The 18,140-nt window shown below is 37.4% G+C and overlaps 1 protein-coding gene and 1 pseudogene across 1 annotated transcript in view; one reads left to right on the forward strand and one right to left on the reverse strand.

Moving 5' to 3' along the window:
* Window positions 1-18,140, forward strand: part of RASGEF1B (RasGEF domain family member 1B) — a 482,542-nt gene that overhangs the window by 292,452 nt on the left and 171,950 nt on the right. The window lies entirely within an intron of this gene.
* On the reverse strand, window positions 16,811-16,929 carry LOC118609021 (annotated as a pseudogene).

Raw genomic sequence — 18,140 nt, forward strand, 5'->3', positions numbered from 1 at the left:
AACTTTTGTTAACATTAGCCACACTAGATCAGCTTTTCTCAAGCTGAAGTTATTCAAAGGCTGTTCATAAATTTTTTCCTTATCTATCACTTCTCTTCTTATTTTATAGCATTTTTTACTTTAAATTGATGCAGTTTGAAAAACAACTTTGTTCTGAGAAATAATATCTAAGAAATTATAGGTTTTATGCTCTAGTTTTCTAACACATATAAAAAAAATTCATGACAACTAAAATTATATTTTAAAATCTGTATATCATGTAAAATCACCCCATGTAACACTAGCGATAATAAGCATGCTAAACTTTGGGAAACGCTGAACTGAGTTGTCTCACTGTTGAAGTTGAAATCAGGAATCAAGACCACATTCCTAACATGGGGCTGGGAATGTAGTTCATTTGCAAAGCCAAGGCTGGTAGAAACACCTGTAGGTGTGTGCCCAGGTGTTTAAGGCTTCCTTCCCTCTCTTGTTTGCTCTCAACCTACTCCATTCTAATCCTGTGTGCCTGAGCCTTAAGACTCTCCCTCCTCTTTTTTTCGGTTCTTGACCTCCATTCTTAATTACTACCTCTACTTCACCACCGATTGTGATCTGTGAGTTGCCAGCCTCAGACTGAAGACTTGATGCCAATGTGTAGGACCCCTTTGCATTGTTTTCCTTTTGGCCTTTTTGACTATGGTCTTTTCCCCAAGTTCTATTATTAGGGAGTTAGTAACAGCAAATTAGTACCGATTAATACAAAACAGCAAATTAGAGCTGAAAGTTCCCTGGGAAGAACCTGATCTGGAAGGACTTTCTGTGCCTAAGAATGGGTACATTACCAATTAAAAACAAAATCATATAATAAGAGCATCTGTGAGAAGCTTCAAAAAAAAATGATGTGCCTGCTATATCTCTCATAAACATTTTCTATCTTAAATGTGGACCACCCCTACTGGTTCTCTCATTTTTCCCTGAGACAAAATGGTATTCATTGCTGCAAGAGTAATTCCTCCCCGATTTTTTTCAAAAATTCTTAAATCTGATTTTACCACATTTCACTTGCATCCTCAGAGACCATGGACAGGGCTGGAGAAATAGAAGTTCAAAAATACAGGGAATTTATTAGTGTAAAACTCAATCATCTGCCTTCTGATTTAGGATTTTCTTCACTGATCTTTGTTCTCTTTTTTTTTTTTTCGAGCTGAAAATATAATAATTCGGCATCAAATAAAAAATACCTATGACCTTTTTAAAAAAGATATTCTGGAATGAGATATGGATTTTTTTAGAGGAATAAAATCTGTAAATAGCATTGCTAAGTAATATTATTACTGTAGTTGGTTTATTAAACTCATAGGAATGCCTTTGATAAAAATACCAACTGAATGTTATACTTTTCATAAATGAGATTGAATTCTGGGACCACTGGTTTCCATCGTCTACATTAATAGTTTTTACTTGGACCTTTTTTTATTCTGATGAAATTTTGCAAGTCACCTTTTGGGAAAAGAGAGGTCACACCATATGCCGAAACACTCAGATGGAGGAACATGTAGAGATCCCAACACTTTTGAAATCTTCCTTTAAAATATCTGCATTTTAACTAGGTTTTAGAAATATGAAATTCCTGAGTCATATGCAAATTTCAAACCAAAGTGGCACATCCAAAAGAGGCCTATTGCCCAGGGTGGAGGTAGTAAACATGTCAATGTACAGGATATTATTCATGTTGTGTGGGCAGGCGCTGTGCCTGTGATACTGACCACTTTCCTCTGTCCCAGCCTCATAGTTGCATGCATCTAATAATTGCAAGCTCTTTATGATAATAGCTACAAATTGTTCCTCTTGGTCTGCTGGACACATTCATCAACATGTGAATGTCTTCAAACCTAAAACATCTGTAAAGCATGGCTAAGGTGGAGCAGAAATAGGAAGCTCTCGCCAAGTGTTTCTAATGATTGTTTGAGAACTGTTAACAATTCTGAAAGTGTTTGCTAATACAGCAACATCAGAACTGGCACTGTAGATTAAGAGTATCAGAATTGCAGAGACTCAGGCTTGACTGATGAGACCCATTCCAAAATGAACAGAGTACGTCCAAGGAAAGTTAAGCCTAATTTCCATCTTTATTAGTCGGCACTTCTATCTTATCCTTTATGATACTTCTTCCGAATTCCCGACACACCTACCTTGCGTCTCCACAATTTGTGAGGCAAAGATGGGCCCTTTAAGAATAAGATGATTTGCTTGTTCATAATTCAGTCCATAACTTTACTTAAGTAAATAAACTAATAAATAATTGCAAAGTTCTTTAATCCTGGATCTCTTTGGCCTATTTGATTTCTTCACCCGACTTTAATACCATAAACACTGATAATTCATGTGTGGAAAGAAAAGGACTAACTTTTTTTTTTTTTGCTGAGCAGTAATTCATAAGCAGCTCTGTTTACTGGATGTCTGTAGGTCCCTTTTAGAAAGAGTCTGCCTGAACAACTGGATCCTTAGACTTATGAGTAGGCATTCAGGGTGCATCAGTCCATAGACCATAAGCTCTGTGGTTTAAATAAGGTAGTACGTCACAGTGGAAAGAGCATTGGAAACCTGGTTTCAAATTCTTGTTTTGCCACTAACTAGTTTTGTGACTTTAAGGGATTTATTTAACCTCTCAGGCCTTCATTTTCAATGAAATAAAAATTGGATCAGATCTGAGCTTGTCTCAAGTGCCAATTCAGATTTATTGGTAGTGGTATTTGGAGAGTGTTGAGAACAGTTATAAGACTGTATCCAGGCACAATGGGAATTAGTATCCTCATTGATTGATTCAGCTTCAGGCTTATTCTGATTGATTAGCTCTGTCTGTCCTGTACAGGTAGTGGCAAGAATGCCTCATATGCATTGACCCTAGCTAGAAATGCACTTTAAAGTGCCTTCTGTCTCTATTTGAAAGAGGTATAACAGAAGCAGCAAGATTATTTTATAATTTTCAGAACCAGAAGTAGAAAATTCTCTCAAACAAGACAGGGTTTTAGCGACTGGATTTTTTCCAACTCCTTGGCCTAGCTGTTCATATTTTCCTTCTGACTCTTAATAACCAGTTGGAGCAAATGGACAGATGATGCACCCTGTCTGGGGAATGAATGGAAGCACCCAGAAATTCCTTCCTCACTCACGGTCAGAAGCCGGCCCTTGGAAGGTTTACTTTGCTTACCAATCAGTTGATAATCTGTTAATATGAAGTGCTTAGAGCTAGTTTAAACTGGAGACTTTATATAATTTTTATTTGATGGGATCCACTCCAAGAGGTCTTTAAATCAGCCAGAAATTATAAAAACTTTTCAAGCCTACACAATCTTAAGGAGAAATTTTGCTATGAAATTAATTGTAATGTTGACTTCTATACTTTGGAATTTATGATAAGTGCTCTGGAACAGCTTTAAATATGCAATACTGTCTTTTCTTTATTTGTTTAATAAGATTTTCCTAGTTTCTAAAATCCTCAAAATTTGAAGGAGATTTGGATCACTATTTATTTATCCATTAGAATAATTCACTTGAATCAAAGCCGAAGCTTTAGAATCACCATTCATTACCATCTGGCAAGTGTACTTTGTATTTGACTATGAATCAGACTTTGGGTGTTTTGGTCCTTGTTTCTTTTATTGGATCCATTCCTAAATTTAGGAAAATTGTTGAAGTACACTACATCTGCTTTCTTGCCCATACAATTGGATATTTGTTTTTGCCCCTTGACTGTACCTCAAGGATATTCAAGGAATCAAAGAACGTCCAGGAGGTCTTGAGGCCCTCTGGTGAAAGCCGCTATTACCATTACCATTTTTGTTGTTGGCTAGGTTGTTATTTATCCTGTGCCTTCATGTTAAATAGCTCCCCATACTCTCTTAAGCACAGAGATGCCACTTTCATACCATTTATAGTGCAGCAGAGACTTAGAAAAAATAATTTTGACTATGAGATACTAATACAATTTTTACCTTATCCACAAACCAAGTCCATCTACTTTGCAATTTCTCAAATGTCTGGGTGAACTCACGCAATAATATCTGCTACCAGGGCATACAGGTGTGTTGACAGATGTTTTAAGTAGGTTTTCTGCCCTTCAGACCGCTGTAGTCTCGTCTTTTACAGTCACTGGTTCTGCGAAGGCAAAAAGGAACAGTAGTAATGTGTCACAGCTTTATTGTTTTTAAAAATCTATTAGTTTTGAAAGGACAGATACATATATCTTCAGAGAATATGATATTATTTCAACTAATCCTTTCCTGAGCTAGAATTTTAGTGGACTTTCTTCATATTATTAGAATTGGTTGACTCTTTTTCTGCTAATATCCATTATTTTTCTCCTTCCTAACGGATCTCCACATTCTTTATTCCGTATGAGTAATGGTATATGAGTTGAGGTTTAACAATTGGATTGCTGAAGAAAAATAAAGAGTCCTAATTTGCAACATCTGCCAATTTTGTGATGTTAATGTTCCCATTATGGCCATTTTTATTACCAACATGACATCACTGAACACAGAGTTGAGAATGAATGCACAGTAGCATACCATTATATAGTATTACCACTACCCAAAAGTAATAGATGTAAATGAACTTAAGAGCATAGATAATAGTAAAATGTAGTAAAATAATAAGGAAGTGGTGAGTTTTGAGTATATATTACTCTTATTTTAAACATAATTTATTTGTTAGTGCATATAATTTAATTTTTAATAAAAGCCATGTTTAACAACTGGCTCACAAAGTTCCTGAAAATTTAATACTCGGTTCTTGTGAGCTGGTATGGAGTGGTTCCAATTCACCATTACAAATGAGCTATGTAGAGACTGAAGTTTATTAATTCTCTGGGAATGCTTGAAAAACTGGGCAGGGAAATGTAAGGGATTCTAAACTCCCATCCTAAGCAGAGCAAATTAAAGAGCAGAGATGTGTCCATTTAACATGCTTTATTTGGTGCCAGTACAAAGCCCTGCCATTTGTGCACTTAATGCATAGATCATATCAACAGCAGAGTGGGGAGACAAGGCTTGCCAGATAGGCCACTCCTAAAAACATAAAAAAGACTCTTTAAAAATTTGAAAGAAATATAAACACAACTGAACATGAAACCAGAAGAACTTGGATATATTTTTACAAAGTTAGTTTAATCTAGATAATATAAACACATAGAGATAGTATTAAATCAGTCTGAGAAGGCAATACTGTGGATATCATTGTTCATTGTGTATGAAACAGAGGAAGTAAAGAAGAAAGGCCAAAAGGAAACAGAGCCTTAGAGTTTAATGTATGTAGGTAGATTAAGAAAATATAATTTGTAGTTACTTTGGCTACAAGTAAATGGATCTGAGGCCACCACAAGTCAGTCTTCAAAGCTTGGCTGCTTGGTTAGAATAGCTCCAGGTGCCAGGAGGGAATATGAATTCTTTTTTGTCTAGTCATAGTGGGAGAAGAAAGCAAAAATACCCTTCTGTCCTACAGATCTTTCCTCTCCTTCTCCAGAAATCGCCTGCGAGCAACATACTCCCTCACTCCCCACATCCTGTTGATTCTGTTGTATCTGCTGTTGCCAGGCATTTACCTGGAAGTCCCTTTATCAGTTTCTTGTCTAGTCTCGCTTACTGTCTCCTCCCAACTTCTGCTGTTTTTGGAATTGCAGCTAGTGTGTCAGTTCCAGGGAAACTTCCTGAACTTCAAGGCTTCTTTGGAAGACATACTGAGTTAAAATTACTTGCTTATTGGTATGTCTCTCCCCATAGACTTAAAACTGCTTACGGATGGAGAAGTATCTTATTCTATTGTATACTATGTGCCTGGAGTAAATCCTAATTATGTAATAGGTGCTCCATAAATACGTTTTTTTTTTTTTTTTCTGAATGAGTAAAATAAATGAACAAGTGGCCACAGAGGAGACAGATCCAAAGGAACCTGGGAAGCTTTCCATTGCTTAATACACATAGTAATATCTATATTACTAGATAATTACACTGCCTTTATCACCTTCTCTGAATAAATGAGCAAAACAAGTTCAACTAAGAATTTTCCTTCGATGAGCATGCCTCCTGTTGCCCTTCTTCATGCCAGTCACTGTTAATCTCCCATTAGCTATGTTACTAACCTTGTCCCTCTTTCTCCTGATTGGCTTCTGGCCTCCTTGCTTACTGCACCTAAGTACTCTAGCTGGTCTGTAATACCTGGGGTGACATGAAGGAAGACAGTAGATTCCAATGCTAGGGACTCTCTACCTTTGAGTACCTGTGTTGCTTCTCTCCCCTCTTTCCCTCTACCTGAATAATCAAATGTTCTTCAGCACTCTGGCAAACACTGCTCTATTCATATTCATGGAGACAAAATAAAATGGAGTAAGGAAAAATTACAGGTTAGACAAGTGCCTAGTGATAACCTAAATTATTATCTTTGCAGAAAGCTAAATGTTGACGTAGGCCTTTTACACACCTCCAAAGACATGAAATTCAGGTTCTAAATTAGAGGTAGAATTACATTACATACCTTGATATTTTATTCTCAGCTGTGTGGGCGATGCCTGGAAATGACTTTAGCAGACTAGGGCTATTTCAGTTGAGATTGCTCTCATATTCATGACTTTTAGTAGGTAGATTTGCCCTGTACTTTGACTTTTCAGAGATTCACTTCTTTCAGTCTGCTAGAGTAAACACGGATTTTATTCACTGCTCTCAAAGCCATTTAGGCACAACTATGACAATCTGTTGACAGTGAGAACGTTTACTTCCTTTGTGACATGAGATTCATCAGTCCTTACTTGCACTTTTTCTGCTTGAGCTTATTACCTCTATCAGGTATGAAAGCCTCAGGTGCTCTCATTACTCCTTCAAAAGCTTCCGGAGTGACATGGACTGGCCTTCAGCGCTGTGGCATTAGTTATCTCCTTGGCCGCTTTGGAACTCCGAGTATCTGTTAATGGTCTCTTCTCTCTTTATTGAATTAAATAGCAACATCTGTAACTGCCAATATTTAAAACCTTGAGATTCCAAAAGATATTTATTTTCAACTTTTTAAAAGGATCCAAAATAGTAACTCTCCCTCCTAGGTTGCTTAATGTAGAACTTTGTCTCTGTCATTTCTGTAGGACTCCACCAAAAAGTTCAGAAGAGTTTGCACATATTGTCATCTCAGGAGTATTGGTTCAAAATATTTTATCTGCATGAAAATCATTAAGAAAATGTAAGATAATATATTTTCGAGCAGTCTTTAAAACATTGTTTCTCAAAGTATGGGCCCGTTTCCTTGCATCTCACTTGGAGAGCTTGTTTAAAGTACAGATCCCCAGGCCTCACACTAGATGCTCCAAATCGGAATATGTGAGGGTGGGACCCAGGAATCTGCATATTCAGCAGGTTCTCTAATTATATTGATATGCTTTAAAGACTAATGGCCATCAATTTAGAACATTAAAAAAACAATTAAAATATAAGAAATACTCTGTCATTTCTCCTTAAAACACAATGAAAACAGCACATTTCTCATTACTGCTGTTAGCTGACAAATATCTATTATTGGGCAACCATGTAGGGGGATGTGCCTGGCAGAACTTAAGCTGTGGTGGGTAGAAGTTTGGTGTCAGTTCTAAAAATATCTAGCCTCAGTTTGAGTCAATAGCAGATGGTCTACAATTGAACATTATATGTTGTGCATGAAATGGCTTACGTTGAACAGTCAGATTCAATAATTCAGTGGGGGACAGAACAAGTCAGTTTCCTGGGCCCCAAATAATGAACGCATTTTTCCTTATGATGTCTATAGTTAGGCGAGATAAGGACAAAGATTTCTGGGGCCTATTCATTCATTCATCCATTCATCCATCTCACAGATAATTATTGGGTACTTAGTCTCAGAAACTTTGCTAGATTCTGGGAATATAGATGTGAGCAAAATTTAGGTGGTTCCTGCACTGATAGGGCTTATAGCAGAGTGAAAGGAAGATATTAAATAAATAATCCTGGAATTACAGAAATAAGTATATAGTGACAATTTGTGGTAAAGGCTCTGAAGAAAAATTATGTGGTCCCAAAAAAGTATGACCAGAGGATGTAATACAACCAGATATAACATTTAAATTAATAGTGTAACTGATAACTCAGCAGAACAACCTGAGTGCTTCTTCAAAGTTTCTTTGTTATACATGTAATAAATATCATCAAACTAATAGCACATTCTTGAGTGCCAACTGTCTGTCTTGGCACCATGGTAGATTTTTACAAATGCTTTCCTGTTTAACCTTCTCAATAACCATATGAATTATGTCTCATTTCCTGCATAGGGAAGCAGAAGCTCCCAGAACTATTAAATTACTCAACTGGAATTCAGATTCTGGTCTATCTGATCCCAAAGCCTATGTTCTATTCACAGCAGTACATTAGATACCATAGGTTCATAGTGTTCGAGCTGGATGGTGTATCAGAAGTCATCTAGCCCGCTACTTAGCACCCCATTTAATAGATGCAGACAAAGGGTCTAGTACCTATCACACCTCATGTCAAAACTTGCTAAGAGCAGAGCTGAGTCTAGAACTCAGGTCTTGCACCTCAGCCCAAAGCTCTTCTCACTGTGCCATGTTGCCTCTGTATCTCATAATTATGTGTGTTCTGCTGGGGTTTTAGCATTTAATTGATTCTTTATGCTAGATTTTAAAAACTGGTTTAAAAATCTAGACTACAAAATAATTCTGTTGTCCAACATTATACTACATTGTTCTTATTTATCATCATCTTCATAGTCCCCTTCTAAGCATTCAAAATTCACCTTATGGTCATTAGTAGTAATGTGCCAGTCTTCAGGTGCAAATACTATTTTGTTGGTATACTCTCTGTAAAGAATGGACTTTTCAGCTGTATTTTCATTAGTGGAAATTTATTTATTTATTTATTTATTTATTTATTTATCTATTTATTTATTTATTTATTGCCCTGGGTTATAATAATCCCAAGGGCAATGGCCTTGTGCCTAGATCTGTACATCTGTAGGATAAATACGGTGCATCCTCTTAGAACACCAATTAAGCCAATGGCAAGCATTTTTAAAAGCCTTTTCTTTAACATTATAATAAGCATGAATATATTACAAAATAGAAGGCAAAATTAGAATGAATTTTTAGATAAACAGAAGATTTTAAAGAAGTGGTGTGAATGTGGTTGAATGTTTTAGACTAACATCCCCCAAAGCATACTGTATCCCCTGCTGCCCCAACATGTGCTCACACCCACGCACCCACATACATTCACTCTTCTCTGCCATTAGGGAAAATTTGGTGAAAAATGTTAGAGAATATGTGCCTTAAATTTATTTCACGCTCAAGTCTTTGTCTATATCTGAAGGTGTAACGTAGAAGTAAAAACTTGTGCTGCAAGACTTAAGTTTGAATCTTGAAAACACAATTCTCCAGCCATGTGACTTCTATACTCTGAGTTCTGGGTTGTTTAGCTGTATATTAGAGATGTAGTACATATACCATAAGCCTATTTTGGCAATTGAATGAGATAAATGTAAAGTGTCAATATCTGGGACATAGAAAGCACTCAAGAAATGACAGTTGATAATGATTGCATATATCATGATCACATACTTGTCAGATGGTAGGCAGAGGGTAGGGGTATGACATGTAGCCAGGAAAATGAGAAAGCTACTAGTCCGAGAAGGGTTTCCACCATGTCTTGGCTTACAGAGCATTGGAACAAGATGTAAGAACAAAGCTCGCTCTCTCTCTCTCTCTCTCTCTCTCTCTCTCTCTCTCTCTCTCTCTCTCTCGTTCTCTCTCTCTCTCTCTCTCCTCTCTATCAATCTCCCTCATATACCTGCACCCATGGAAAGAGGAAAAGAAACAAATAGTAGGTAGGAAAGATTGGGAGAGACATTTGAGAAGCTTGGAGCTTTTGAGATGTGAGGAGTATGAATCAACCTGTTGTAAAACACTGGGTTACTTTTTCATTTTGCTGCTTCCTTTCAAACACTAATTTATAAAAAAAAAAAAAATTAAGGAAACAATTGGGATATGATTTTTTTCTTCCACAGACATTTTGTTTTAAATCTAGTCTCTATTTTCTTCACCTCTGTTGGGGAAACTGATATTATTTGTGGTGTCAGGATCAGAAAGTACATTCTGCCAGAACTAGTGAGGTTCAGATTTTGCCTTAAATATGAACTCTTTGATTTTCTGGTTTATTTTCCCACTTTCTGTTTCCAATGCCAAGAATTTTAAAAAGATCAGAAAATGATTCACACAATATTAGGCCCATAGAAAAAAATGTTTTTATGGATCAAGTGCAAATTCATCAGAATTATATAGCTTAAAATGTCTTCGGCAGGCTATCTATACAGGTTCATGGGGAGAGGAGGTCAAAAAAACCCTTGGATTCGATTTATCTAAGCTATGAAAACTCTATCATCAATTGACAAAACCACCCAACAAATTCTTATACTCTGTATGCATAATGTTTCTAAGTGCCCTTCGCCACACACCCATGGTGCATGAAGGCCCGAACAACAGTTCTGCATATATCCATCTTCAGTCTAGTTCTTCCAGGGAAGGAGTTAAGAGAGGGCAGTTGCTCTGAAGATAAGAAAAGTGTTGAGCTTGGATACTGGCCTGGAGGAAGTATGAATTCCAGAAGGTATTCTACCTGAAGGTAGAATGAATTCCAGACCCTCCTCCAGAGAAGATATTCTACCCACCTCTGTGCTATCCCAGTTGACGCCCAGCTCATTCCACTGAATCTGACCACACTCTGGGAGCTAGAAGATAAGAGTCCCATATCGCCTTTTCTATCTATAGAGAAGATAATTTCCTGGTTTCTGTTTTCAAACCAGCAACATCTCCATGTGTTTCTGGATTTAACATATAAGGAGTTTTAATATCTTTATACGTTTTTAAGGTTTTAATGTTATTTAAAAAAAATAAAAATATCTAAGAGAAATAAGAACCTTCCTGAATCACATTCACCCATGGTTCTGTCATATCTCTTGCTTTGATATACTTCTCAGGGCCTCTTTTCATTATACCTTTTGAGGACATTCAGAGATATTTATCCCTTAGAGAAATCAAAAACAGTCATAGAGGTGACAAAGCTTTAAAAAATGCTTACATTTTTTTCTTCCCTGTCAAACATCTCTAAACATTGCATTACGCCCAGATCTACCATGCTAACTTCTTGCCCAGCTGGAAGATGTCATTGGCTGGCCTGCTTTGAAGAGAAGATCTACTGATCATCTAAGTTGTGTATGACTAAAGAAAATGCTGACAGTTTTGATCAAAGACAGAGATGGTCCAAACTGGATGTTGGCAATTCTCAGGACTAAAAGCTTAGGCCAATGAATCATATTTGCTTCAAAGAGATGTCATGAGGTGCTGGGCCTTAGGAACTCTTTCTGTCTTGTGGCAGCAGGAAAAGTGAAGGTATGGAAGGGATCCTAATAAGGACCTTTGAGCATCAGCTTCCAAAGGAACTTCTGGGTATTTAATTTTCACACAGTAAAGAATTTATATCAGTTTCTTTTTTTTACTGAACTGACTGTCACTTTATAGACACACCCATAATTAGGAATGTTTGTTTTCATAAAATGTATTTTCAGATGACAACTATCAGGGCAGGGGGTCAATACTGTAAATTAACTGAGGTCTAGAGCAACTGGCATGTGAAATGAATGAATTCTTGCCTATCTTCCTTTCAGCAAGAGAGGGAAGTTCAGACTTTGAGGCTGAGTACAGGCTTTCCTAAGACTCTTCCTAGCCATGGGCAGTTATCTACAGAATGTGATATGTTGAACATTTCTTCATTCCACAAGTATTTATTGAGTCAGGCATTAGAAATTAGGAGAAAACAGAAGAGGCAAGTCCCTGCCCTCACAGATAGACTAACAGGAGAGAGGAACACCAAATATTTCCACAGGGAGCTGGAATCCCAGACCTCCCATGGCTCCCACCAGCTTCAGGAAGTGGTTCGGTTTCTCAATTCTCACTCAAGAGTGTCTGTAAAGTCTGGCGCACTGACCTGGTACGTCGTTGTTTTCTGGGGAGCTTGTCTATCTATAATGCACGTTTTTGGGATTTACCCCAGTCTTATGGAATAAAACCTCTAATCTTTTAACAAGCATCTCAAAATCTTTCTGATGCCATAAATTCTCTCTTTGCACATTTTAATTGCAATAAGGCTTTACAAGTGTTCTGTAAGAGGGAACACATGAGCAAGCAGGTTGCTTTGTGGTAGAGTGAACTCTGGATTTGTGGCTTTCAGACATGATTTTAAATGTTGGTTCCCCTAGTTACACTTTGCTTTTGAGTCTTAGTTTCTTCATCCCCCAGCCCACTGAAAGATTGTGTATGACATTTCCAAGTCCATAATCTGGGATTGTGTCTTTAGGCTGCTTTACCTAGTTAGCAGTAAGCTACTTATAAACAATGTTAAAACACAAACCATGGACATGGAGAAGATATTTGCAAAATTTATCTATAATACATAAAGTACTGTAGTTCAGAATATATATATTTTAAAAATTCCTACAAATCAGTAGATAAAAAGCAAAAGCACAGAAAAATTGGCAAGGAATGTGAATAAGCAATTCACAGAGAAGGCAACTGAATCAGAAAAAACTCAATCAGTTGCAAGTAAATACGAATTAAAAACATGGGGCACATTTTACTGTAGTCTGACATTAGCAAAAACTAAGAAGTCTGACAATAGTATCAAGAGTTGTCATGATATGAGTGAAATGGTACTTTCCTGCATTAGTCTTGGGAATATAATTTTATATACCCACTTTCCAGATATATTGACAGCATCTAGTAAAATTCAAGATATAATACCTAGGTCTCAACAATTCTACTTCTGTGTATGTATCTAACAGAACTCTGGTTTATGTGCCCAGAGTCATCCAATGGAATGAGTATTGCAGCATTGCTTGTGAGAATAAAAAATATCGGAAACAGTCTAAATGTCCATTTACAGAGAAAAGAGTAAATACAACGAACAGTTAAAACTAATCATCTACATCAACTGGTGAGATTTCAAGAACTTTATGTTGCTTGAAACCAAGAACAAAACAGTATGGATCATTTATACTTAAAAAAAAAAGAACAAAAATGTTATATCTTGTCTTACAACACATGTTTATACATGTAAAAAATTTTAAAAAATGAAATTGGAATCAAAGTCATGATATTTGTTGCCTGAGAAGAACAATGGACAAGGGATAGGTGGCTAAAAAGATTTTTCACTATAGTTGTCATTTAATGCCATAAAAATAAAATATTAAAAACTGGAAGAAATACAACCAAATGTTAATAGTTGCTAAATCTGAATCGTAGGACTATAAGTGTTTGTTGTCATATTATTCTTTATAGTTTTCTACAATACTAATGTTTCTGAAAATTAAAAAGTGAAACTCATTAGTCTTCATCATCTCATAGCTGAAGGAACTATTTAGATAGACAAGAGGAAGTCACTAACTTGAGATGCACTGAGGGGTCCTGGTATGCCTACTAGCCAGAAGATCTGGGGTTGGCTGGGGAGTGTTAGAGGTCCCCCACAGACTTTCATGCTCCCCCATGGAGAGAGGCCCCAAGAATGTGAACCATGTCAGCAGTATAACTGTATTTGTTTTTAATTCTCTTAGCTACTGTTTATGTAGACAGTGCAATTACCACTCAGAGATTCTGAGAATAAATAGCTCTCTTTCTTCCCTTCCTCGTCTCCCCCATCTTACCCCCTACCTGCTTGTGGTTTGGCAGCCACACTTGACTGCCTTACACTTGGCCACTTCTCTCCATTTCTATTTTATCTTCCCGTCTAGTGGGTGGCTGCTGTGGGAGTATAATGGAGACAAGGAAAGGAGAGAACAAAGAGGGAGAATGTAATTGACTCTGGATAAAGAAAGAACATCTCTTGATTTATCATCCAAAGAGTCAAGTTTCATGCCTTGACCCACACATGACTCTAGAAATGACAGCACCAGGGAACTTAACTTCCAGGCTGCTGAGCAGTTCTGTAATGACCCTTAAGTTTTGTGCAGCCTGTCCTTTAGAAAAGCAACACACACACACAGACACAGAGACACACACCCGAGTACTCAAAATCCACTGCCATCTCCCATGCTTTAGTAAAACCTCCAGCTTATTTGGGCAGACTACTTCCACGAGTAGAAACCAGTGTGTTCAAGAGAGTGGAGCACAAGGCATCACATTCATTTTAACATGCTTCTCCATGTATGCATTTAATGTGCAAGCTCCATATTAGACAAGTCAAAGAAAAAGAGTTTATTTTCTTTATTATTAATGTGTTATCATTTGGCTTTGATATATCATCTAGGTTTTTCTCTTTTTGGAAAGGGGATAGATGTCTGTTGCTTCTGCCCTGTAGGAAAGAGCTTCCTTGGCAAAGTAGAGAGCAATCATTTCCAAAAAGTGTAGTCTTAGTACTGGCAGCATCAGCATTACTGGAATCTTGTTAGAAATGCAGCTTCTTGGGCCCTACCCAGACCTACTCCTGGGTAAAGGCCCAACAATCTATTTTAACAATTCCTCCAGGTGATTCTGCTGCACATTAAAGTTCTAGAACCTCTATTATAAAGAAACAGCACTGAACCAGAAATTCAGAGATGAGAGTTTAGGTCTCAACTCCCTTATTTACCAACTGTGCCACCTTGGGCAAATAACTCATTAGAGTCAAGTGTTCTTAATATAATATAAACAACAACTATTTACTGAATGAGTAATGTCCGTGAAAGTTCTCTGAAAACTGTAAAGGATCATATAACTTATAATTGCAGTTATCTCATTCTGGGAGTGGTTCTGTTTGCTAAATCAGAGGCTCTGATTTAAGCATCTGCTCTGCTTCTCTTAGAAGCTGCTTGTCGCTATTCATGAAGAGTTACCAGATTTAACAAATAAAAATACAGAACGCATAGTTAGATTTGATTTTCTATTAAACCACAAATATTTTTTAATATAAGCATGTCTCAAAATTGAATGGATATACTTATACTGAAAAGTCACTCAGTGTTTTTAGCAATTCCTATATTTAATCCGGTATCCTGTATTTACTCTTGTAACTCTTTTTTAAAGGAGTCTTTTTTTAAAGATTAGGGATCAGTTTTTATTGATTTCAAAATGATCATGTATAAAAAGGAATATTTTAAGCTTCACGTAGCAGAAACCCTAATGTTTTTAACAAATGAAGTTTGTCTTAAGCAGCAGATGGTCTTGGAGAGACAAGATTCTAGGAAGTTTTAATGGCTCAAAGACACCAAGGATCTGGTTCTGGGTTCCTGAGATTCTTTTGGTCTTTCTCTCATTATTACAGATGGCTCCTGTAGCTCTAGGTATCCTTCACAGAGCTTTCTTGTCAGACAACTTTATTATGTCAAGAAGAGAAATGTCTTTTCCAGAATCTTTCTAGAAAACTGGAAAGTTATCTAGCTTTTCCAGTCTCTAGAGTAGAGGTAACCATGGAGGAGTGGGTGAGGGAAGCATTTGGGATAGCTATGTGAAAGTGTCTGTCAATGTTGAGCAGACATTTATCAAGTGCCTACTATGCGCCAACAACCCCTGTGCCAAGTGTTAGAGACACAGAGATGTATAAGACAAAGTTCCTGCCCTCCAGGAGTTTATACTCTGTTCAAGAAGGCAGATGTGGGTCACATGAGTTTATATTATTAGCTCTGTGTTTTGTGAGAGATCTGTGCTGAGTGTAATGAGAGCTCATTGGAGAACTTCTCTCAGGCCAGGAGGTCAGAAAAGTTCTCCCGAAGAGATTCTACTCAGCATGTGGTAAATGCTTGGGATTGTGAGGATTATATCAGTTCATATATATACAAATCTTATAGTTTCTGATACATAATAAGGATACAATAGATATTAGCTCTAATAATGATTATTATCCTAGTGGGGGCAAGTGGTTGGCCTGTCACATGGGTGCCCATCTTTTATTGGCTGATCTAAATAAGGGAGCCGGAGCTGCCTTACCAGACACAGGGTTAGGAAGTTGAACAAGGAGTGGTGAAAATGAGCAGAAACTAAGCAGGTAGCAGAACTAGGGAAATTAAAATTCACAAATCTAAAGGGCTATCTAATCAGTGTTTCTCAAAGTTATTACAGCCTTTGCTCCTTTATATATGAGTGTGTGATCCTCACATGATTACTGTTGTTAATTGAAATTTAAAATAAATTCAAAATTGTAATTAGAAACAAAACAATAGGAAAGTATGCTGCTTTATTTTTAAGCTGTATCACATCTCCCCTTGTCCCACCAATGTTATTCAGATGCCCTGCCTTCTGCTTACCCTGTTCATAAATTAATGCTTTGAAGATCAAATGGATTGGTGTTTTTTTATTCTGTGATGCCCCAGGTCCCTGAAGGGTACCATAGGGCTACCTCAGGAACTAAAGAGAAGGCCAACTTTTCTGGGTTCTGCTATATTACCAATTTTACATGCTCTCTCTCTCTCTCTCTCAATCACTCACACACACACACACACACACACGCACACACACACACACACACACACACACACACACTCCCTATCCTCTACTAGCTATGTGACCTTGGCCAAGTTTCTTGCCCAGGTAACTTCTCTGTGCCTCAGTTTTCTCATCTGTGAAACAGGAATGACAATAGGAATTTCCTGCCTCATAGGAAATTAGTGTAAAGCCTGGCAGATTCTTTTTATTATTATTACTATTATTATTTTATTTATTTTTTTTTTTTAGGTGAGGCAACCTTTGATTGATCTCACAGATTGCAAGGACCTTGTCAGTTTACAATCCCTTATTTTTTATATTTTAGACCTACAGCACCTGGTCTTCCTAGGTGGTCTCTCATTCAACTACTAATCAGGCCCGTCCCTGCTTAGCTTCTGAGATCAAATAGGATCGGGCTTGTTCAGGGTGGCTTGGCTGTAGACAAGCCTGGCAGATTCTAAGTATGCAATAATTGTGGATAATTAGTAGTACCATTTTTATTATTAGTTATTTAGGATTGAGATATAACTTAACAAGTTCCACTGCTAAAAAAAAAAAAAAAAAAAAAAAAAACCTCCAAAGGCCTTTTAGCAAAAACCTGGATCTACTTGGTCTCACTAATGCACTCTCTTCCATTAGACAGGTCATTCTCTTCACTGGACCTAGCAAGTAATAAATCTAATTAAAATGGGCTTAGGTGGCCGGAGTTATTGTCTCACATGACAAGAAATCTAAGGAAGGCAGTTAACAGGGTTAATGTAGTGGCTCAATGTTGCCAAGAGTGCTGGGGCAGCTTCTTTGTAATTTTCTTGTGTGCACCTCAAAATACAAGATGGGTACCACAACTCTAGATATTATGTCTTTTCAAGACAATGTCCTAGGTAGGACACCCCTCACTCCCCTACTGCCCTCATCCCCTCCTCTCTCTCCTTGTTTATGATAGAAGAAAATCTTTCCCAGAGTCCCCAAGGGCTAGGATGGGTTTGTTTTTTTTTTTTTTTTTTTTTTTTTTGACTGTGGTCTAGCTGCAAAGGCAGCTGGGTGACTATCTGGTGAGTGGGCTCTGCCAGGTGGTAAGAAAGGGAGTAGGGTGAGTGGTGACTTAAACAACAGTAATTGATTTTTTTCCCACTTCTAGAGGCTGAAAGTTTATGATCAATGTGCTGATAGGATTGGTTTCTTCTGAGACCTCTTTCTTTGGCTTGCAGATGGCCGCCGCCTTGCTGTGTGCTCACATGGTCTTTTCTCTGTGTGTGCACATCCCTGGTGCCTCTCTGCGTGTCCAAATATCCTTTTCTTATAATGACATCAGGCATATTAGATGAGAGCCTACCCTAATGGCCTTATTTACCTTAATCACTTCTTTAAGCATCATATCTCCAAATACAGTCACAATCTGAGGTATTGGAGGTTAGGACTTCCATATGAATGGGTGAGGGGCTATTTAACCCAGAAATCCAACAATATCTGTCATATTTCCAGTGATGGGTTTCTTTCCACCTACTCCAGAATCTTTGCTTGTTCTGTCCCTATTATTCAGAATCACTTTCTCCTTTCCAAATATCCAAAACATTCATTTTCCTTAGAAAATCCAAAGCCCACCTCTTCCAGGATTCCCATTCCTCTGTCTTTTCTCATCCCCTGAGCCCACTTC

The sequence above is a fragment of the Rousettus aegyptiacus genome, unplaced genomic scaffold (assembly GCF_014176215.1).
Source record: "Rousettus aegyptiacus isolate mRouAeg1 unplaced genomic scaffold, mRouAeg1.p scaffold_m13_p_10, whole genome shotgun sequence".
NCBI lineage: Eukaryota > Metazoa > Chordata > Mammalia > Chiroptera > Pteropodidae > Rousettus > Rousettus aegyptiacus.